At 43.0% G+C, this 22788-nt stretch overlaps 1 pseudogene; it reads left to right on the forward strand.

The window, feature by feature from the left end:
- Positions 1–8558: 8558 nt before the first annotated feature.
- On the forward strand, positions 8559–22516 carry LOC112925902 (UMP-CMP kinase pseudogene; annotated as a pseudogene).
- Positions 22517–22788: the final 272 nt, after the last annotated feature.

Consider the following 22788-nt stretch of genomic DNA (forward strand, 5'->3'; position numbering starts at 1 on the left):
GATGAATTGAATTTTAAAAATGCAATTTTCAAACTTAAATGCCTTCTGAACCAACAAGGAGTGTAGGAGGAAAAAATTCAGTGAGGGGACAGCCAGTGAACTGCCCTGACATTCTCTCTGGAGATGTGTGATCCTCAGGGTTTGTGCTGAACCTGGCCTCCCCAGGAAGAGGACTGATGGATGTGCAGAGAAATCAACAAATACTCCAGTTTGTACAAAGTTGAAGACTGAGGGGCCATTAAGACATAGCTGCTTTTTGCCTAAAACCTTTTGCTAAATTTTGAAATTGTCTGTGTCAAGAATAGGATATATTTTCCCCTTGAGAGTCATGGTGTATACTAACAAGTACTTTGAGAAGTCTTTCTGAGACAAAAGCTGTTTAACTTCAGTATCCTGTACTTTCCCAAACTTACTTGCTCAAGGTGTTCTTAATTCATAACGAAAGACATCCTATCAGACTGTTTGGGAAATGCTGAATTAGGATATCATTCAATACATGATAACAAATGTATACATGTGTCAAGTGACCACAGCATGTCTGAATATAATTTCTAAGTTAAACTAATATATCAAGTTTTACATCAGCTTATTTTAAATGCTAGAGGAAGCACAAATAATTAGATTTTCAAAACAAATGCATACTTTATTAAAAGAGAATCTCATGTATTTTATTTGTATTTATATTTGTAATGATATTGGAGCCCCTGGATGGCTCAGTTGGTGAAGTGCCTGCCTTCAGCTCAGGTCATGACCTTGGGGTCCTGGGATTGAGTCCTACATCGGGCTTCCTGCTGAATGGGAAATTGGCTTCTCCCTCTTCCTCTGCCTCTCCCCCTGCTCATGCTCTCTCTTGCTCTCTCTCTCTCAAAAAAAAAATAAATACATTAATATCTTAAAATATATATATTTGTAGTGATATCAAAGCACAGTATAAAATTTTCCCACAAATTTTAATACATATATATTGAAACTAATATGAATGAATTTCTTGGATAACATCCAGGCAAAAAAGCTATTAAGAATCACACACTTAATTAAAAGTACAATATATTAATATATTGTGCAATTGTACAATTGCTTGAAGTTCATTTGATCAATTCTAATAAAATGAATGGTAGATGTAAAACAAAAATATGAAGCAAACACACGGTAGCAAAATGAATAGGAAACTAATGACATAAACTTGAATTTAACTAATTTAAGTAGACTGAAGCAATGTATTAAAACCAACTTTGTGTCTATACACCAATAATGAAACAGCAGATAGAGAAATGAAGGAATCAATCCCATTTATAATTGCACCAAAAACACTAAGATACCTAGGAATAAACCTAACCAAAGAGGTGAAAGACCTGTACTCTGAAAACTATAAAATACAGATGAATTGAAGATGACACAAAGAAATGGAAGATATCCTACGCCCATGGATTAGAAGAACATTAGAAGTTAAAATGTCTATACTACCCAAAGCAATCTGCACATTTAATGAAATCTCTATCAAATTACAAACAGCATTTTCATAGATCTGGAACAATCCTAAAATGTGTATAGAACCACAAAAGAGGGATCCCTGGGTGGCACAGTGGTTTGGCGCTTGCCTTTGGCCCAGGGCGCGATCCTGGAGACCCGGGATCGAATCCCACATCGGGCTCCCGGTGCATGGAGCCTGCTTCTCCCTCTGCCTGTGTCTCTGCCTGCCTCTCTCTCTCTCTCTCTCTCTCTCTCTCTCTCTCTGTGACTATAATAAATAAAAATTAAAAAAAAAAAGAACCACAAAAGACCCAGAATAGCCAAAGCAACTTGAAAAAGAAAAAGCTGGAGGTATCACAGTTCCTGACTTCAAGCCATATTGCAAAGCTGCAGTGTTCAAAGTAGTATAGTACTGGCAGAAAAATAGACACATAGATGAATGGAACAGAATAGAAAACCCAGAAAAGGACCCTCAACTCTATGGTCAACTAACCTTTCACAAAGCAGGAAAGAATATCCAATGGGAAAAAATCTCTTCAACAAATGATGTGGAGAACACTGGACAGCCACATGCAGAAGAATGAAACTGGACCATTCTCTTACACCATACACAAAAATAAATCCAAAAGGGATTAAAGACCTAAATGAGAGACAAGGAACCATAAAATCCTAGAAGAGAACACAAAGAATAACATCTTTGACATCAGCTGTAGCAACTTCTTTCCCAATATGTGTCCTGAGGTAAGGGAAATAAAAGCAAAAATTAACTATTGGGACTAATATCAAAATTAAAAGCTTCTGCACAGCCAAGGAAGCTATCAACAAAACTGAAAGGCAGCCTACAGAATGGAAGAAGATATTTGCAAATGATATCTGATAAAGGGTCAGTATTCAAGATCTATAAAGAAAAAATAATCCAATTAACAAATGGAAAGAAGATATAAATAGACATTTCTCCAAAGAGGAAATATACAGATAGCCAACAGACACATGAAAAGATGCTCAGCATAAATCATCAACAGGGAAATGCAAATCAAAACCACAATGAGATCCACCTCACACCAGTCAGAATGGCTAAAATAAAAAACACAGGAAACAAAAGGTTTTGGCGAGGATGTGGAGATAGGAGAACCCTCTTAAGCTGTTAGTGGAAATGCAAACTGGTGCAGCCACTCTGGAAAACAATATGAAGGGTCCTCAAAAATGTTAAGAATAGAGCTACCCGATGACCCAGCAAATGCATTCTAGGTATTTATCCAGAGAATACAAAAACACAAGTTCAGAGGGATACATGCACCCTAATGTCCACAATAGCCAAACTATGGGAAAAGCCCAAGTGTCCATTGACTGATGAATGGATAAAGAATATGTGGTCTATATACAATGGAATATTAGCCACAAACGGAATGAAATCTTGCCATTTGCAATAACATGGATGGAGCTACAGAGTATTATGCTGAGTGAAATAAGTCAGTCAGAGAAAGGCAAATACCATATGGTCTCACTTGTGTATGGAATTTAAGAAACAAAACAAATGAACAAAGGGGAGAAAGAGAGAGAGAGAGGCAAACCAAGAAACACATTCTCAAGTACAGAGAACATACTGATGGTCACTAGAGGGGAGGAAGGTGGAGGATGGGCATGATGAACCCCATATGTTGTTATGGAAGAGTTGAATCACTGTATTGTACACTTGAAACAGATATACTGTAATGGTAACTAACTGAAACTTAAACAAAACCTTAAAAATACAACTTTGGGGTAAATACAAAAATAAATTGCATTTCTATATACCAGCAACAAACAATTCAGAAGGGAAATTAAGAGAACAATTTCATGCACAGTATCATCAAAAAGAATATATTATTTAGGATAAATTAACAAAAGAAGTGAAGACCTATATACTAAAAACTACAAAACAAGGCTGAAAGAAATTAGGGCACTTTCAAACAAATAGGATTTTTAAAATAGAAATGCAGGATGTGGGATCCCTGGGTGGCGCAGCGGTTTGGCGCCTGCCTTTGGCCTAGGGCGCGATCCTGGAGACCCGGGATCGAATCCCACGTTGGGCTCCCGGTGCATGGAGCCTGCTTCTGCCTCTCTCTCTCTCTCTCTCTCTCTCTGTGACTATCATAAATAAATAAAAATTAAAAAAAAAAAAAAGAAATGCAGGATGTGATTCTAAAAGTTACACAGAAATTCAAAGAACCAAGATTAGCCAATAAAGTATAGAAATATAAAAAATTGGAGGACTTCCCACTGTACAACTATAGTCATCAAGACTTCTGGTATTGACATTAGAATAGACATTTGGGTTAATGGTATGGAATAGAAAATCTAGAAATAGCATTTACATTTATCGTTAGCTGATTTTCAGCAAAGCTGCCAAGGAAATTCAATGGAAAGAGGATAGTCTTTTCAGCAAATGTTACTCAAAAAATTGGATATCTTGTGTTTAAAAAGAAAAAAAGCTAGCTTACAATTCTTACCTGATGCCATATACAAAAATTGACTGAAAATTGATCATCACCCAGGGGCTCCTGGGTCGGTTAAGTTCTGGGTAGAAACAAGCACAGATTTCAGAGTGGAACCAGGAGGCAGCGTGTTGGTGGTGTGAGGCTCACTGACCCTGCCTCAGGCTGGGTCGGGCGAGGAGTCCTCCAGAACTCCTATCTTTCCTGCCAGCCTCCCGGCCTCTGAGGACAGTCCTTCTGAACTCTCTTGGGTCAGTAGACCTGAGAGTGCCCTGCGTTTCCCAGTAGATGGTTCCAGGAAGCAGACTCTGAACTGGGATCCTCCTCATTGACTTAAGGGGCACAGGCAGACCTCTCTGACAGGGACGATCATGGCGCGGACCTCTGATCTCCGTTGTCCCTGGTGGTGGCAGTCAGATGAGCAAGTGGGAAAGATACCCTTCTTGTGTTTCTCTTTACTCTCACATCACCAGCACACTTGGAACGTTTTGAGCACCGGATGTGTGGTCTTTTTTTCTGTTTTACTCCCTATAATAAGGGATTGTCTGATCCTAGCTGGGTGTTCTCCAGTTTAGCTGAATTTTGACACCATCTATAGGTAGATGAGCCCACAGGTGAGGGCTCAGATGCCAGGTGCAGGTCCCCAGGTGACCCCAGCTTCTGCATGATTGTGCTATACACCGGTCGTTGCCCTGAACTCCTCCTCGGGTTCAGTCACCAGCCAGAACAGCTCACAGAACTAGGGAAACACTGACTTACATTCACCACTTTATTCTATAATAAAAGATATGATACAGCATACAGATGAGCAGCCGGCTTCTGTCCCCAGGCTTCTGTCCCCAGGGAGCTGGGGTGCAATACCCTCCCAGCTGGAGGAGCTCCCAACTCCATCCTTATGCAATTTTATGGAGGATTTATCACAGAGGCATGATCGATCATGAACTGAATTTCCAGCCTCTCTCTCCTTCCCAGAGGATGGGCTCAGGATAAAAAGTGCCAAGCTTCTAGTCACAGCATGGTTCTTCTGGTACTCAGCCTTCATCCTGAGGTTATCAAGTACCTGATGAAAGTCACCTTATCAGAAGGATAAGTCCTGTCACTCAGGAAATCTCAAGGGCATGGGAACTCTGTGTCAGGCACCAGGGTCAGAGACTGACAAATAATATTTCCTATTATTTCACAACCGCTAAGTGGAGCTAGCTCCCTGGAGCCTTCTTTTTCCAGTGTCCGTATGGACGCGGCACACCCCTAACAACGTCTTAGAAAGTCATGCATTCGTTGCCTGTTCCTTGGGCCACTGAGTGTGAGTGAGCCATCTACCTACGTGTCCCAGCTGGGGACCTGCAGGGGACATGGTCCCTGCCATTAGTCACAGGAACTAAACGATGATCTTCTTTAAAACAGCATTCAAATGGGAGCAATCTATTTCCAAATAAGTTTCCTCAGGCTAATTCTTTGTTGTTGTTGGCTCACTCAGTTATTCGAACAGTATTACTGACTTCCTTGGGCTTATTCTCATCTAAGCACAGCAAAGATCAAAATCGAAAAATCTCAGTGACTAAAGTAATAAATAAATTGTCTGTGGTTAAATCCCCAAATGAGTCTCATTACTTTGTTGTGGTTGATTTGGTTTCCTGCATCCAAGTAAGAATCTTGTTAACTTTTCAAATACCTATGAAAGATATGTATCATGTAGTATTTCAATTTTTAATATCTGCTTTCTGGTGGTTTGAATGGAAATAACAACACGGTCAAATGGTAAACACAAACTTCTACGTGATTCCTTTTAAAGAGCCACCCGACTTCCATGTTTAAAACATTCAAACTGTCCTTCCAGTCAGGACACCGCTGTTAATTCTGTTCACAGCACTGGTCATACTCATTTACATGTGGAGCCTGCCATTGGTGTTCTTGGTGACTCGATGTGATAAGCGAACAACACAACAAATCTCCAAAATGCTTGGTGCTGCATTTCAAGACTTCGCTGTGCTTTCACATTGCTCAATGCTGCTGGGATGCCATCTGTTCTTCTAACGTAAATGCATCTAAAAAAGAATTTTTTCAGGGATCCCTGGGTGGCTCAGCGGTTTAACACCTGCCTTTGGCCCAGGGCATGATCCTGGAGTCCCGGGATTGAGTCCCATGTTGGGCTCACTGCTTGGAGCCTGCTTCTCCCTCTGCCTGTGTGCCTCTCTCTCTCTCTCTCTCTTATCTCTATGTCTATCATGAATAAATAAAAAATAAAATCTTTTAAAAAAAGAAAAAATAATTTTTTCTATGAAGTACTTATAAAAGATTTCAGACATCTAATTTTTTTATGATTCCTTTGTATCCATTTACAGTAATTTTGAAAATTAACATTATCTCGCAAACTATTCCTTAAAAAAGCTAATTTGTGTGGGGCGCCTGGGGGGCTCCCATGGTGAAGTGTCAGCCTTCCGCTCAGGTCATGATCCCAGATCCTGGGATGGAGCCCGATGTAGGGCTCCCCGCTCAGCCGCGCGGGGGTGGGGAGCTGCTTCTTTCCCTCTGCTGTGCTCATGCGCCCTCTCAAATAAAGAAAATCTTTTTAAAAAGCTCATATATGCGAGTAATGAAGCTTTATTGTGTGCGTTCTAGTCTGAGTCCCAGGCCTGAGAAGCGGGAATGTGGACGTCCGAGGGCAGAGCGGACGGGCATCTCAGCTCGAGCCTTCTTGCTCTCCGCGAACTGATAGGGAGACGCCGGTCTGCGCCGGCGGCAGGTCCCTGTGCTGTGTGGCGCCACCGGCCTCTGGCCTCCGGGGAAGCGCTGTCACAGACACACCAAGCTGATGCGTCGGTGGCCATATGCGCACCTGGAGCCCCGTCCAGGGACACCTGAGGTCACCCGCCGCGCGGCGCCTTCACGAACCCCTGCGAAAGGACTTTCTAGCGCTAATTTCTCCAGGGACAAGCTGCTCACTCCCTTTAAAGGCAGCCCGTCCAGTATCACAAAATCCCAGCTTTGCAAAGTCCTTTAATGCACTGACCTCAAACCTGCTTGCAGAGTTGCAGTGAGCCCAGGTGTCCAGGGGAGTGAGTCTGTGTGCAGGGGTTTCTAGCGCTGTTGGGCGTGTGTGTTTGGCCTCTCTAGAACCTGGTATGTTCTGGTGACTTGATGGAGGTTCTTGTTTATGTTACAGAAAGTCAGAGGAGTAAGAGATTTTATGGGAACGACATCCTCCTGAGCCTGTCTCCTTCATCCTGAAGTAAGGTTCAAAATCTCAGTTTTAAGGCTCCCACATGTGATGTTAATGAGTCTGTATGACCCTACATGTAATTTTTTTGATTTATTTATGATAGTCACACACAGAGAGAGAGAGGCAGAGACACAGGCAGAGGGAGAAGCAGGCTCCATGCACCGGGAGCCGGATGTGGGATTCGATCCCGGGTCTCCAGGATTGCGCCCTGGGCCAAAGGCAGGCGCCAAACCGCTGCGCCACCCAGGGATCCCCTGACCCTACATGTAAACCACGCATCCCCTACCTCCCCAGTGAAGTGCTTCCAGTGCTTTAATACATGGACTTTCTAACAAACACGACCCAGCAGGTCAGAAGATGCTTGTGTGTCTCTTCATCATGCGTGCTGGAAGAGAACAAGGGATGTGGCTAATGACAAGAATGAACTGAGGAACAGGATTTCTCAGGTTTTCTCTCTCCCTCTCTCCCTCTCTGTCTCTTCCCATGTCTCTCTAATACACCAGAAATTTGTGATAAGAACTTAAATAGCTTAGAATTTTCACAGAGATATTGGACATAATAAAACTGCTATTAATGCATTGTTTTAATACATTACATTAAAATCCCTAAGCCAATGAATTGGCAGTGGTTGTGGGAGTAATTCGTTTTTAAAAATTTTCTTTTAGATAAAAAACATAGCTGCCCAGAAGATCCTGAGGAGATAAACTTAATTAGCTTGGCATGTGCCAGGCAATCCCTTTCTACTTTCCCTGCAAATGACCCAGCTGGATAGGACTGGACACCTGCCCTGGGGGGGTCTGTTACGAGGCAGGCTTCAGTGTCCTGAACCAGCCAGGTCACTGTGTTACATATCACACATTTCATTTCTGCAAATGTCCCTGCCTCTGTACCAGCTGGTCGAATTTCCTGACCCTTCTGCCTTAGAAGTCCTAGTGATGAGTCCTAGTCACCTTGATCCCTTCATCTGCCCGGTTTGGATGAATTTACTTCAGTCTGGGACCTTCTGTTCCATTTGCCCTAAATCCATGCAGATTTGTGTCCCTGTGTCCCTGTGTGCAGTCCTGGCATCCAGTGATTGCATCAGGATGCTTCAGGCTCCAATCAAGGGAGACATGTGTAGGCTCACAGAGGGGAGTCCAGGGGGACAGCACACCTGGGTTTAGTTAACACGTCAGGTCCAAGCCTCCTGCTCCTCTGATCTGCTCTCTTCTGTGGAGGCTGGGCCCCCGGGCTGGTGTCCAGCATTGACAGCAGCTCCAGGCACCACTTCCAGACGCAACTGTATCCTGAAGATGAAGACCATGGTTTCTTGTTTTCTCTCTCTAAAGAAAGAGGAAACTTTTTTTCCCAAAGCATCTCCCGCCCCTGCCGTTTCACCAGCCCATTGCCTCTACATGTCACCAGCAGAACTGAACCGCGCGTTCCCAGAGCGTGCAGATCACCACAGGGGACTGGTGGTGACTGTTCAGTCAGGTGCCCTTGGGTAGCAGATTATGACTGCCTCTGTGCTGCCTGCTGATGTAGGGGACCCTGGGCTTTATCAAGAAGGAAGAGGAGAGGATGGGTGCTGGGGAGGCAAGGAGGGTGCCCGCTGTGTCACTGCACCACTTTGTCCCACATGTGAAGCCAGCGCTGTGGAGTCTGGCAGATCTAGATTCAAGCCCTGAATAAACCTTGGTCCTTCCCGGTGACCTGATCACATTACTTAATGTTTATAAGGCTTGGGATTCTTTTGCTTGTTTTTTGTTTCCATCTTTAAAGTGGATATAACTATAGTTTAGGGCTATTGACATTATTAAAGTAGAATGGCAACAAAAACTGTAAAACAAAACAGCTTTATTGAATTCTTGCCTTAGTAAGTTCTCAGTTTGTTTTTAAGCTTCTACCTCTTAAACCTGCCAGCTCCCCATCCCTGGCAAAATCACTTCAAACTCGGTACATTTCACTCAGTGCTTTGCAGGCAAAGGTTTTACTTGAGAAACAAAATATCACCGCTCTTCCAATCCCACTACAGAGCATCCACTTCATTTCTTTCCTACTGGGCATGGAAGTGTTTACTGGGTTGGAATGTTAGCAAAACCTTTATTTATAAAATAAAACATTAATGGTTACATAATCTGCCTAGCACACAGACGGCACCCTGTTGTTCTGACTGAGGGGGCTGTAAATTATGCAGAAGGGTGACAGTCAGATACACCAGACATGAAACATGCACTAGCCTGTCTCAGAACCTGACTTAGACAAGCAGATAGCAGCTCCAATACTGTGGCATCTCATCTGACCTAGTTTTAAACATGCTCTGAATTAAAGCTGGTCTCAGGCCAACAATACCCAAATTTTCTTTTTGTAATAAATTTATTTTTTATTGGTGTTCAATGTGCCAACATACAGAATAACACCCAGTGCTCATCCCGGCAAGTACCCCCTCAGTGCCCATCACCCACTCACCCCCACCCCCCGCCCTCCTCCCCTTCACCACCCCTAGTTCGTTTCCCCGAGTTAGGAGTCTTTATGTTATGTCTCCCTTTCTGATATTTCCCACACATTTCTTCTCCCTTCCCTTATATTCTCTTTCGCTATTATTTATATTCCCCAAATGAATGAGAACATATAATGTTTGTCCTTCTCCGATTGACTTACTTCACTCAGCATAATACCCTCCAGTTCCATCCATGTCGAAGCAAATGGTGGGTATTTGTCATTTCTAATGGCTGAGTAATATTCCATTGGATACATAAACCACATCTTCTTTATCCATTCATCTTTCGATGGACACCGAGGCTCCTTCCACAGTTTGGCTATTGTGGACATTGCTGCTAGAAACATCGGGGTGCAGGTGTCCAGGCGTTTCATTGCATCTGTATTTGGGGTAAATCCCCAGCAGTGCAATTGCTGGGTCATAGGGCAGGTCTATTTTCAACTCTTTGAGGAACCTCCACACAGTTTTCCAGAGTGGCTGCACCAGTTCACATTCCCACCAACAGTGTAAGAGGGTTCCCTTTCTCCGCATCCTCTCCAACATTTGTGGTTTCCTGCCTTGTTAATTTTCCCCACTCTCATTGGTATGAGATGGTATCTCATCGTGGTTTTGATTTGTATTTCCCTGATGGCAAGTGATGCAGAGCATTTTCTCATGTGCTTGTTGGCCACGTCTATGTCTTCCTCTGTGAGATTTCTCTTCATGTCTTTTGCCCATTTCATGATTGGATTGTTTGTTTCTTTGGTGTTGAGTTTAAGAAGTTCTTTATAGATCTTGGAAACTAGCCCTTTATCTGATATGTCATTTGCAAATACTTTCTCCCATTCTGTAGGTTGTCTTTTAGTTTTGTTGACTGTATCCTTTGCTGTGCAAAACCTTCTTATCTTGATGAAGTCCCAATAGTTCATTTTTGCTTTTGTTTCTTTTGCCTTTGTGGATGTATCTTGCAAGAAGTTACTGTGGCCAAGTTCAAAAAGGGTGTTGCCTGTGTTCTCCTCTAGGATTTTGATGGAATCTTGTCTCACATTTAGATTTTTCATCCATTTTGAGTTTATCTTTGTGTATGGTGAAAGAGAGTGGTCCAGTTTCATTCTTCTGCATGTGGATGTCCAATTTTCCCAGCACCATTTATTGAAGAGACTGTCTTTCTTCCAATGGATAGTCTTTCCTCCTTTATCGAATATTAGTTGACCATAAAGTTGAGGGTCCACTTCTGGATTCTCTATTCTGTTCCATTGATCTATGTGTCTGTTTTTGTGCCAGTACCACACTGTCTTGATGACCACAGCTTTGTAGTGCAACCTGAAATCTGGCATTGTGATGCCCCCAGCTATGGTTCTCTTTTTTAAAATTCCCCTGGATATTCGGGGTCTTTTCTGATTCCACACAAATCTTAAAATGATTTGTTCTAACTCTCTGAGGAAAGTCCATGGTATTTTGATAGGGATTGTATTAAATGTGTAAATTGCACTGGGTTGCATTGACATTTTCACAATATTAATTCTTCCAGTCCATGAGCATGGAATATTTTTCCATCTCTCTGTGTCTTCCTCAATTTCTTTCAGAAGTGTTCTATAGTTTTTAGGGTATAAATCCTTTACCTCTTTGGTTAGGTTTATTCCAGGTATCTTATGCTTTTCGGTGCAATTCTAAATGGGATTGACTCCTTAATTTCTCTTTCTTCAGTCTCATTGTTAGTGTATAGAAATGCCATTGATTTCTGGGCATTGATTTTGTATCCTGCCATGCTACCAAATTGCTATATGAGTTCTAGCAATCCTGGGGTGGAGGCTTTTGGGTTTTCTACGTTGAGTATCATGTCATCGGTGAAGAGGGAGAGTTTGACTTCTTCTTTGCCAATTTGAATGCCTTTAATGTCTTTTTGTTGTCTGACTGCTGAGGCTAGGATTTCCGGTACTATGTTGAATAGCAGTGGTGAGAGTGGACATCCCTGTCTTGTTCCTGATCTTAGGGGAAAGGCTCCAAGTGCTTCCCATTGAGAAGGATATTTGCTGTGGGCTTTTCGTAGATGGCCTTTAAGATGTTGAGGAATGTTCCCTCTATCCCCTACACTCTGAAGAATGTTATCAGGAGTTTGATCAGGAATGGATGCTGTATTTTGTCAAATGCTTTCTCTGCATCTAATGAGAGGATCATATGGTTTTTGTCTTTTCTCTTGCTGATATGATGAATCACATTGATTGCTTTACAAGTGTTGAACCAGCCTTGTGTCCCACGGATAAATCCTACTTGGTCATGGTGAATAATTTTCTTAATGTATTGTTGGATCCTATTGGCTAGTATCTTGTTGAGAATTTTTGCATCCATGTTCATCAGGGATATTGGTCTGTAATTCTCCTTTTTGGGGGGGTGTTTGGTTTTGGATAAGGTGATACTGGCCTCATAGAACGAATTTGGAAGTACTCCATCTCTTTCTATCTTTCCAAACAGCTTTAGTAGAATAGGTATGGTTTCTTCTTTAAATGTTGGATAGAATTCCCCAGGGAAGGCATCTGGCCCTGGACTTCTGTGTCGTGGGAGGTTTTTGATTACTGCTTCAATTTCCTCCCTGGTTACTGGCCTGTTCAGGTTTTCTATTTCTTCCTGTTCCAGTTTTGGTAGTTTGTGGCTTTCCAGGAATGCGTCCATTTCTTCTAGATTGCCTAATTTATTGGCGTATAGCTGTTCATAATATGTTTTAAAAATTGTTTGTATTTCCTTGGTGTTGGTAGTGATCTCTCCTTTCTCATTCATGATTTTATTAATTTGAGTCTTCTCTCTCTTCTTTTTAATAAGGCTGGCTAATGGTTTATCTATCTTATTAATTCTTTCAAAGAACCAACTCCTGGTTTTGTTGATCTGTTCCACAGTTTTTCTGGTCTCGATTTTGTTGAGTTCTACTCGAATTTTAATTAACTCTCTTCTTCTGCTGGGCATAGGGTCCATTTGCTGTTTTTTCTCTAGCTCCTTTATGTGTAAGGTTAGCTTTTGTATTTGAGTTCTTTCCAGTTTTTGGATGGATGTTGTATTGCGATGTATTTCCCCCTCAGGACTGCTTTTGCTGCATCCCAAAGATTCTGAACGGTTGTATCTTCATTCTCATTAGTTTCCATGAAGCTTTTTAATTCTTCCTTCATTTCCTGGTTGACCCTTTCCTCTTTTAGCAGGATGGTCCTTAACCTCCACGTGTTTGAGGTCCTTCCAAACTTCTTGTTGTGATTTAGTTCTAATTTCAATGCATTATAGTCTGAGAATATGCAGGGGACAATCCCAATCTTTTGGTATCGGTTCAGACCTGATTTGTGACCCAGTATGTCGTCTATTCTGGAGAAAGTTCCATGTGCACTTGAGACAAATGTGTATTCAGTTGAGTTTGGATGTAAAGTTCTGTAGATATCTGTGAAATCCATCTGGTCCAGTGTATCATTTAAAGCTCTCATTTCTTTGGAGATGTTGTGTTTAGAAGACCTATCGAGTGTAGAAAGCACTAGATTGAAGTCACTCTGTATAAGTGTATTATTATCTATCTTAACTTTGGTTATTAATTGATATATTTGGCAGCTCCCACATTCGGGGCATATATATTGAGGATTGTTAAGTCCTCTTGTTGGATAGATCCTTTAAGTATGAGATAGTGTCCCTCTTCATCTCTCACTACAGTCTTCGGGGTAAATTTTAGTTTATCTGATATGAGGATGGCTACCCCTGCTTTCTTTTGAGGACCATTTGAATGGTAAATGGTTCTCCAACCTTTTTTTTTTTTCAGGTTGTAGGTGTCCTTCTGTGTAAAATGAGTCTCTTGTAGACAGCAAATAGATGGGTCCTGCTTTTTTATCCAGTCTGAAACCCTGCGCCTTTTGATGGGGTCATTAAGCCCGTTCACGTTCAGCGTTACTATTGAAAGATAGGAGTTTAGTGTCATCATGATATCTATTCAGTCCTTGTTTTTGTGGATTGTTCCACTGGGCTTCTTCTTAAAGGGGAATTTTAAGAGTCCCCCTTAAAATTTCTTGCAGAGCTGGTTTGGAGGTCACATATTCTTTCAGTTCCTGCCTGTCTTGGAAGCTCTTTATCTCTCCTTCCATTCTGAATGAGAGCCTTGCTGGATACAGTATTCTTGGTTGCTTGTTTTTCTCATAGGACCCTGAATATATCCTGCCAGCCCTTTCTGGCCTGCCAGGTCTCTGTGGTGAGGTCTGCTGTTACCCTAATACTCCTCCCCATAAAAGTTAGGGATTTCTTGTCTCTTGTTGCTTTAAGGATCTTCTGTTTATCTTTGGAATTTGCAAGCTTAACTATTAAATGTCGAGGTGTTGAACAGTTTTTATTGATTTTAGTGGGGGTATCTCTCTGTTTCCTGGATCTGAATGCCTGTTTCCCGGATCTGAATGCCTGTTTCCCTTCCCAGATTAGGAAAGTTTTCAGCTAGGATTTGTTCAAATACATATTCTGGCCCTCTGTCCCTTTCGGCGCCCTCGGGAAAGCCAATTAAACGTAGGTTTTTCTTCATCAGGGTGTCGTTTATTTCCCTTAATCTATCCTCATGGTCTGTAATTGTTTTTCTCTTTTTTCCTCAGTTTCCCTCTTTGCCATCAACTTGTCTTCTATGTCACTCAATCGTTCTTCCACTTCATTAACCCTCGTCGTTAGGACTTCTAGTTTGGATTGCATCTCATTCAATTGATTTTTAATTTCTGCCTGATTTGATCTAAATTCTGCAGTCTAAATTCTGCAGACTGCATAAATTCTGCAGTCTCTCTTGAGTCCTTTATGCTTTTTTCTAGAGCCACCAGTAGCTTTATAATACTGCTTCTGATTTGGCTTTCTGACACTGAATTGTAATCCAGATTTTGTAACTCTGTGGGAGAGAGGACTGTTTCTGATTCTTTCTTTTGAGGTGAGGTTTTCCTTCTAGTCATTTTGCTCAGTGCAGAGTGGCCAAAAACAAGTTGTATTGGGAAAAGGAGAAAAGGAGAGGAGAATAAGAAGGAAAGAAAAGAAAAAATGAAAAAAGAAAAAAGGAAGAAAAAAAATAAAAACAAGAGAAGAAAAAGAGAAAGAAAAAGAAAGGCAAAAAGGGGTTGGGGAAGCAAACAGAAATCAAAAAGCAAAAAAAAAAAAAAAAACCACAAAAAACAAAACAAAACAAAAAACAAACAACAACAACAAAAAACCACGGGGGAGTATCTTCTGATTCTGTATACTTTAAGTCCCTTGACTTCCCCCTGGAACTTGTCCTTCTAGCTGGTCTTCTGGGGGAGGGGCCTGCTGTGCTGATTTTCAGGTGTTAGCACTTGGGGGAGCTGCTCTGCCCCTGCCTGGTGCAGGGCTCAGTGGGGTTGTTTACCCCGTGAGGCCCCAGATGGTACAGCCCCAGTGGCGGCGGTCAACTCTGGAGCCCTGGAGTCAGCTCGGGCAGTAACTCGGGAGCTCTCCGTCTGCAGGGCCTGGAGGCTCCGGGGCGGGGCCGCTGATCTGCTCAGGTCGGGGCAGGAGCGTCCTTGCTGTCCTCAGCCCTCCCGGCCTCTGCTTGTCCCGGGGAGAGGCCGGATCCTGGGCTGTGTCCCGGCGCCCTGTGCTCCGGGGCCTGCGCTGTTGGATTCGCGCTCCCGCCCCGCAGCCCCCTCCGCGGAGCCGCAGCCCCCTCCGCGGAGCCGCAGCCCGAGCCCCTCCGAGCTGCTCCGGGTCCCGCCGTGCGCGCTGCAGCCCTCAGGGATCTTGGCGCATCTCCCCAGGGCACAGGTGCCTGTTAGTGTCCCAGGGAGCCCGAGGGCATCCCCGCCCTCCTGGGTCCTGCTCTAACTCCCTGCGAGCCCCTTTCCGCCCGGGCAGGTTGGTGCAGCTCCTGCTTCTCCGGGACGGGGCTCTCCTGTCCTGGGGACACTCGCCCCGGCCTCAGCCCGGCTCCTCGCGGGGCCGCTCCCCCTTGGAGGCCTTTTGTTTTTTTAATTCTTTTTCCCCGTCTTCCTACCTTGATAGAAGCGTGAACTCTTCTCACTGTAGCATTCCAGCTGGTCTCTCTTTAAATCTCAGGCCGAATTCGTAGATTTTCAGGATGATTTGAAGGTTATTTAGGTAATTTGGTGGGGGCAGGTGATTTGGGGACCCTACTTTTCCGCCATCTTGCCCCTCCAATAATACCCAAATTGCAACAGAGTGGTAGCCATGCAATAAAATCTCATTCCAATGCAGCACTGCAAAGAGTCTGATGTTTCTCCAAAAGATCTGAAGTCATTCTGGATGATTCAAATTCATTAGGTAGAAGATTGTCATATGTGATAAGTTATCAGGGTAGATTCAGGGCAGGAAATCTAGCCAAGATTAAGACCTGTATTCCTTGTGTCAGTGTTCACTTAAAGTTTGCTAGTAACCCATTTTGAGATAATTTCTTTCCCTCCTTTGTTAGGCTGGACTCTTTACCTTTGCATTCAAGGGCAGCCAAACAAAGGGAAAAAAAAATCTGACCTTCCAGTTTCTCTGCTTCGATGAGTGTGAGAGTCTCAAAATTGTGAGGAGGAACATCTCACTTAGAAGTGAGCTGTGCAGGGTAGCCCCAGCAGAGAGGGTGAGCAGCAATTCTGAGGGTTAGCTGGTCCTGCCTCCCACTGCACAGTGTGTTCTCCGATCCAGGCTGAGCTTGGAGCCTCCACTCTAGTCTCATTTCTCCAGCCTTTGCTCTGCTGCTTCTCTCTGCTGGGCCCTTTTCAGATCAGCACCTTGGCTGGATCTTCTGCTTGGTTTCCTATCTCAGGTCCTCTTAATGATGATCTATTAATTCAATCCCAGCTATTAATCCCACACTCTCCCATGAAGAGTTGTGCACGGTGATACCTGCCACCGTGCCCGCCAGGTCCCCCAGGACAGGCCTATAACTCCACCCAGTTCCCATGTGGCTATTGTCTTGATGGGGAGATTGAGCAGCTAAAATGCAGTAAACCATGGGAGTAGTGCTGCCAGGTCAATTCTGCTATTTCTATGTGATTTTGGATCAGCCAGGGCACATGCTGTCCCTGTGGGCAGTGGTGAGGGCCAGCTCCATCCCACCAGGAACAGCTTGGGCACTGAAGGCAGACCCAGGCTAAGGTCGGGGAGGCCCAGGCACCTGCTTTCTCAGCCCCTGGTGCCCTGTGGGGCTCCCAGTGTGGCTCCCAGGAGATCCAGTTCACAAGCCCCTGGGAAACAGACCCAAAGCTGGCTTCCCTCCAGGAGAGTTTGAGGCTGCAAGGACTTAACCACACTTCCTGCCCTGCGTGGTGTAGTGGGTCAGTGCTCCATCCAAACTGCTGCTTGGGGCCTTCATTACCGATGTTGGTCTCACTCCCTGTCACCTGCCGAGGTCCTGCACCATGACTGCTGTCCCAGCGCCCTGGACCCAGTACAGTGACACTGCCCCCATGTCACCCCAAGTCACTGTAGCAAGCCCCAAACCTAGTACCTCAAACTTCTTTAAAGACTGCTCTCTAGAGAAATCTGAGCTGCATTTTCTTTCTGAAAATTTGCATTCTTTACCAGGTTTCTCATGACACTTTCCTTTAAAACCAAAAATGTTCTCTTCTTCTTCTTCTTCTTCTTCTTCTTCTTCTTCTTCTTTTTACATTAAACGGAAGCTCCTGATAACTTCCTTTGAATTGTCCACATGAAAATAAAGAGCATAGTTTCAAAAAATGAATAAAGCCACTGATCCAGTCATTCTACACACAGTTGTGGGCATCTCCAGGATGTCTGGTCCTTGCTTTCTGGGGTCCAGGCTCCAGCCCCAGAGGAGGATGTGTCTGTTACCGCATGTTTGTCACCTGATGATGATACAGACCATCGGAGTTGCAAAGACTGCATAACTATTCAGATATGAGAAATAATGATCTGGGAGTCGTTCAGGCTCTGGCTTTCAGGAGGCATGAAGGAACGTCCCACACCAGACGAGCAATCACACTGGTGATACCACCAGAGATGTATAGGAGACATGCTCTTTCTCAAAAAAAAATTATGCTAAAAACGAGATCTACCCACCCGACAAATTTTTAGGTTTGCAATATGCTATTGTTAATTATGGAGACAGTATTGTAGGGAAGATGTCAGGCATCTTGGACAGCAGCCCCCCTCGCCCGTCCCCCAGCCACTGGTGGCCACCATTCTGGATGGGCTTCCGTCTCACCATTGCAGGTCCTCCAGGTGGAATCATACAACATTATCCTTCTGTGACTACTCATTTCACTTAGCATAGTGTCCTCAAGTTCATCCTTATTGCTGCATATGGCAGGACTTACTTCTTTTTAAAGGCTGAATAGCATTCCACTGTAGTAGGCATATGCCACACTTTGTGTAGGCATCACCGCTCACGGAGTGTTTACACTGGTTCTATATCTTTGCCATTGTGAGTGAACATGAGGGCATAGATATCTCTTCATGATTCTGATTTCAGTCCTTCTGAATGAATACCCAGAAGTGGAACTGCTGGATCATGTGGTAGTTCTAGTTTTAATGTTTTGAGGAAGAGAAGAGCTTATCTTTTGATTGGAGTAAAGACAACAAGCTCATGACCCAGTAATTCAAAAGTTACTTTTATTTTGTATAATGGTATGTAACGCTTATTTCTGGGCTGTCTATGAAGTTTCATAAATCTGTTGACATCAAGTAGGAAGAGAAAGTGTAGCTTAATGGTTAAGAGCATGGTCCCTGGAGCCAGGCTGCCTGGATTTCCATCGTGGCTCGGCCTTTAGGACTTGTGTGAATTAGAGCAAACAGCTCAGCTTCTCTGTGACTCAGTTTCCTTATCATAAATATAAGAGATAGTAATCATAGCACGTACTCTATGACATGGCTGAGAGGACTAAATTAATGAATATATGTAAAGCATACATACAATACACAAGTAAATTATATATAAAACATCAGGTACTATTCTAAGTGTTGCTATTATTATTTACCTAGCTTTTTGCTAATACTACATTCTCTAAATTGCTGATTTTTATAAGAAAGCTAGATATATGATAAAGCCAGTTTCCCATTCGGTTCTCTTATAAAATTGATGTAGATAACAGATTTCTGCTTCTAGTCATGATGGGTAACGAATTGGCTTCTCTCTTGCCTTAAAAATTGAAATATATGAAATAATGGTTTTCAAACTTTTGAAAAAAGATTTATTTATTTTAAAGAGAGAGAGCATGTGCACACAAGAGTGGGATGAGGGAGAGAAAGCATCTCACGCAGACTCTGTGCTGAGCGTGGAGCCCAACATGGGTCTGATTCCAGGACCCTGAGGTCATGACCTGAGTCACAATCAAGAGCTAGACACTTAATTGATGGAGCCCACCAGGCGTCCCTTAGCAACTTTAAAATATCCATACAATACAATGGAATATTACTCAGCAATTAGAAACGACAAATACCCACCATTTGCTTCAACGTGGATGGAACTGGAGGGTATTATGCTGAGTGAAATAAGTCAATCGGAGAAGGACAAACAGTGTATGTTCTCATTCATTTGGGGAATATGAATAATAGTGAAAGGGAATAGAAGGGAAGGGAGAAGAAATGTTGGGAAATATCAGGAAGGGAGACAGAACATAAAGACTCCTAACTCGGGGAAACGAACTAGGGGTGGTGGAAGGGGAGGAGGGCGGGGGGTGGGGCGGAATGGGTGACGGGCACTGAGGTGGACACTTGACGGGATGAGCACTGGGTGTTTTTCTGTATGTTGGTAAATTGAACACCAATAAAAGTTAAAGAAAAAAAAATCCATACAATATAGTATGTACATATATACATAACATAGTAGTGTTAACTATAGTCTCCATGCTGTACATTACACCCCAAGCACTGATTAATACTATACCGGGAATTTTGTACTTTCTGCCCGTTTCCCTCAACCCTAACCCCCACCAAATCTGTCCTCTGTTTCTATGAGTTCAGGTTTTTTTTAGATTCTACATATAAGTGAGATCACATAGTATCTGTCTTATTTCACTCAACATAGCACATTCAAGGTCCATCTTTGTCACAAGTGGCAGGATTTCCTCCTTTTTTATGGATGAATAACATTCCATTGCATATGTGTGTGTGTGCATATATACATTACATATACACCACATCTTCTGTATCCACTCATCCATCAGTGGACATATAGATTGTTTCTATGTCTTGGCTGTTGAAAATAATGCTGCAATGAACATGGGAGTCCAGAATTCTTTCTGAGAAAGTGATTTCATTTCCTTTGGATATATTCCCAGAAGTGGTGTTGCTGGATCATATTAGTTCTATTCCTAATTTTTGAGGAAACTCCATACTGTTTTCCAGAGTGGCTGCACCAGTTTGTATTCCTACCAACAGTATAAGTAAGAGGGTTTCTTTTGCCTTTATTCTTGCCAATACCTATTATCTCTTGTCTTTTTGATTCTAGCCATTCTGACACACATGAGGTGATATCTCACCACCGATTTGCATTTACATTTTGATAGCTGGTCTTTTAAAGCCTTGAGATTGGCTATTTTAAAGTCACATAGGGATGGATATAGATAGAGGAGGCAAGAGTTCCTAGGGCTGAACCTGGGGAAGGCCAGTATATGGAGACTGGATTGATGCAGAGAATGTGCTACTCTTACTGATGCAACACATTACCACAAATTTAGTGACTTAAAACAACATCAATTTATTCTCTCATAGTTATGGAAGTCAGAAATCCAAAATAAAGAACGAGTAAACACAGTGCTTTAAGAAGAAGGGAGAAATCACTCTGCTAAATTACACTCATTGGTCCACGAAGGTGAGGATGAGATCTATCAGGTTTAAGTAAATGGAAACCATTGCTGACGTTGCCAAGAATCTGTTAGTGGAACTGGTGGCAGACGACAGCCTGATTGGAGCAGGCCAGCTTCAAGGATGGATGACCCATGCAATCACACAATGTCCCACCTTTACAAGAGCCACATGCTTGGATCAATGCCCTGCTCACAGTAGCTTTAAATTATTAATAATTTTGAACAAGAAATCTCACATTTTATTTTGCTCTGGCTCCAGCAAATTATGTAGATAGTCCTGCAACAGAAGAAGAAGACTTGCAGATGATGATTATGGAAAACTCTTTCAAGGAATTTTATATGAATGAGGTCAGAGAATTGGAGCCAGAGGAGGAAAGGGGTGGGGGTCATGGGAGAGTTTTTAAACTTACTCCGGTTGCTTAAGATGGTCTGATGCTGCCTGTGTGGCTACAGAGAGCAGGATGGACTAGAATGCTTTGTCGCTGCTGCCAGATGCCCCACACGTGGTGCCAGCTCAGTCTGCAGCACGGTTTCCCTGAGTCCCTGAGCTGGAGGACACACCTCTGTTTCCCTGGCTCACCTCTAGTATTTTTCCAATGGGTTGGTGGTATCACACAGGAAAGATCCAAACCTTATAGACTTGAACTAGAAGAACACATCTTCTTAATCTATTGAACTCACGTCACTCTGAACTCTGGCATATGAGATTAATTTTCTATCTTTGTTCTTCTCAGAGTCATATTCTTTTACAAGCATTTGAAAATTGATATTACCGTGATTTGTTCTAGCATTTTCCCAGGCATATCAGTTAACCCAAGTCCAAGCCAGAGTCATTCATTGATGTCCTTGGGAAAGACACACTGTTGGCATCTGTTCAAGCTGCAGGCATTTCCCATCAATCAAAGTCCCTGAAAATAAATCTCACTATGAAGGGCTGCTAAGTCACTTAACAAATCCTGTGCAAAGAGCCAAACATACCAAGTCTGCCTCCTACCAGGTATGCACAACGTAATGCCAGAAGATCTCTGGCCTGGGGAAGTCATCCAACACTGACTGTGATAGATGAGAGACTTCCAGAAATCCTGGACATGGATGCTGCTCTTGGTTTAATCTCTCCCACCTTCCACCCTTCCTGCTCTTCCATCAGCACTCAGTTCATCCCATTTTACTTTTTCAGAGTCGTTCTTTATTCTGAGTTGATTAAAAACATTCCCAATATGTTAGTAAGCAGATTGTCTTTCCTAGACAAAGTTTAGTTATAAGTCTTTTTTTTTAAGATTTATTTATTTATTCATTCAGAGAGAGCGAAGAGAGAGGCAGAGACACAGGCAGAGGGAGAAGCAGGCTCCATGCAGGAAGCCCGATGTGGGACTCGATCCCGGGTCTCCAGGACCACACCCCGGGCTGCAGGCGGCGCTAAACCGCTGCGCCACCAGGGCTGCCCAGTTATAAGTCTTAAAGGGTGTTTTCCCCTCCACCTTTCATTTAAAAGTAAAGTTTAGCTGTGTTGGTGAACACATGGAGATTTGGGGGAGACCCTTGCCTGGGGAGGGTATGGAAGCTCTGTGCCCTGGCATCATACATCTAACTGGCTGTTCCTGAGTTATATCCTCTTTGCAGTAAACCAGTGACCTAAAATATGGCTACACACACCTTTCTGCAGGAGAACTTCATGATGAAAGGAAGAACCCAGATTCATAGTATGGTGAACTCATTGAGTTGTGCCAGCTGACAAACCATGAGTTTGTTGATGAGGGAAATGGATCAGACAATGGCCACCATTGCTGAGAAGAATAAGTTCTTGATTGACGGGTTTCCACGAAATTAAGACAACATTTAAGGTTGGAACAAAGCCATGGATGGGAAGGCAGGTGTGTCTTTGGTTCTCTTTTTTGACTCTAAAAATGAGATCTGTATTGAACGATGTCTTGAGAGGGGAAACAGTAGTTAGTCCAATGATGACAACAGAGAGAGCTTGGAAAAGAGAATTCAGACCTATCTTTAGTCAACACATCCAGTTATTGACATATGTGAAGAAATGTGAGGCATCAAGAAAATAGATGCCTCTAAGTCTGCTGATGAAGTTGTGAAGATTTTGGACAAAGAAGGCTACGTCTAAACCTGAAAGCATCCTTGATATCATGCTTGAATATTGCTTTGATAGCTGCTGTTACAATCCCTTTTAAAGGCAATTTTAATCTTTCACAATTACATTTCAATTAATGGCTGGAGAGTAGGTAGTAAGACCAATTAAATTTTTTATCTTCTATTATTTTGCTTACTGGAGTAGCCCATGAATTTGGGTCTAACTTCATCTTAGCTATGGTGCTCAGGAAACAAAGAAAGGTATCAGCTAGTTCTTTGTTATGATTCAAAAAGTATATAGTTGTG

The sequence above is a fragment of the Vulpes vulpes genome, chromosome 12 (genome assembly GCF_048418805.1).
Source record: "Vulpes vulpes isolate BD-2025 chromosome 12, VulVul3, whole genome shotgun sequence".
In the NCBI taxonomy this organism is placed as follows: domain Eukaryota; kingdom Metazoa; phylum Chordata; class Mammalia; order Carnivora; family Canidae; genus Vulpes; species Vulpes vulpes.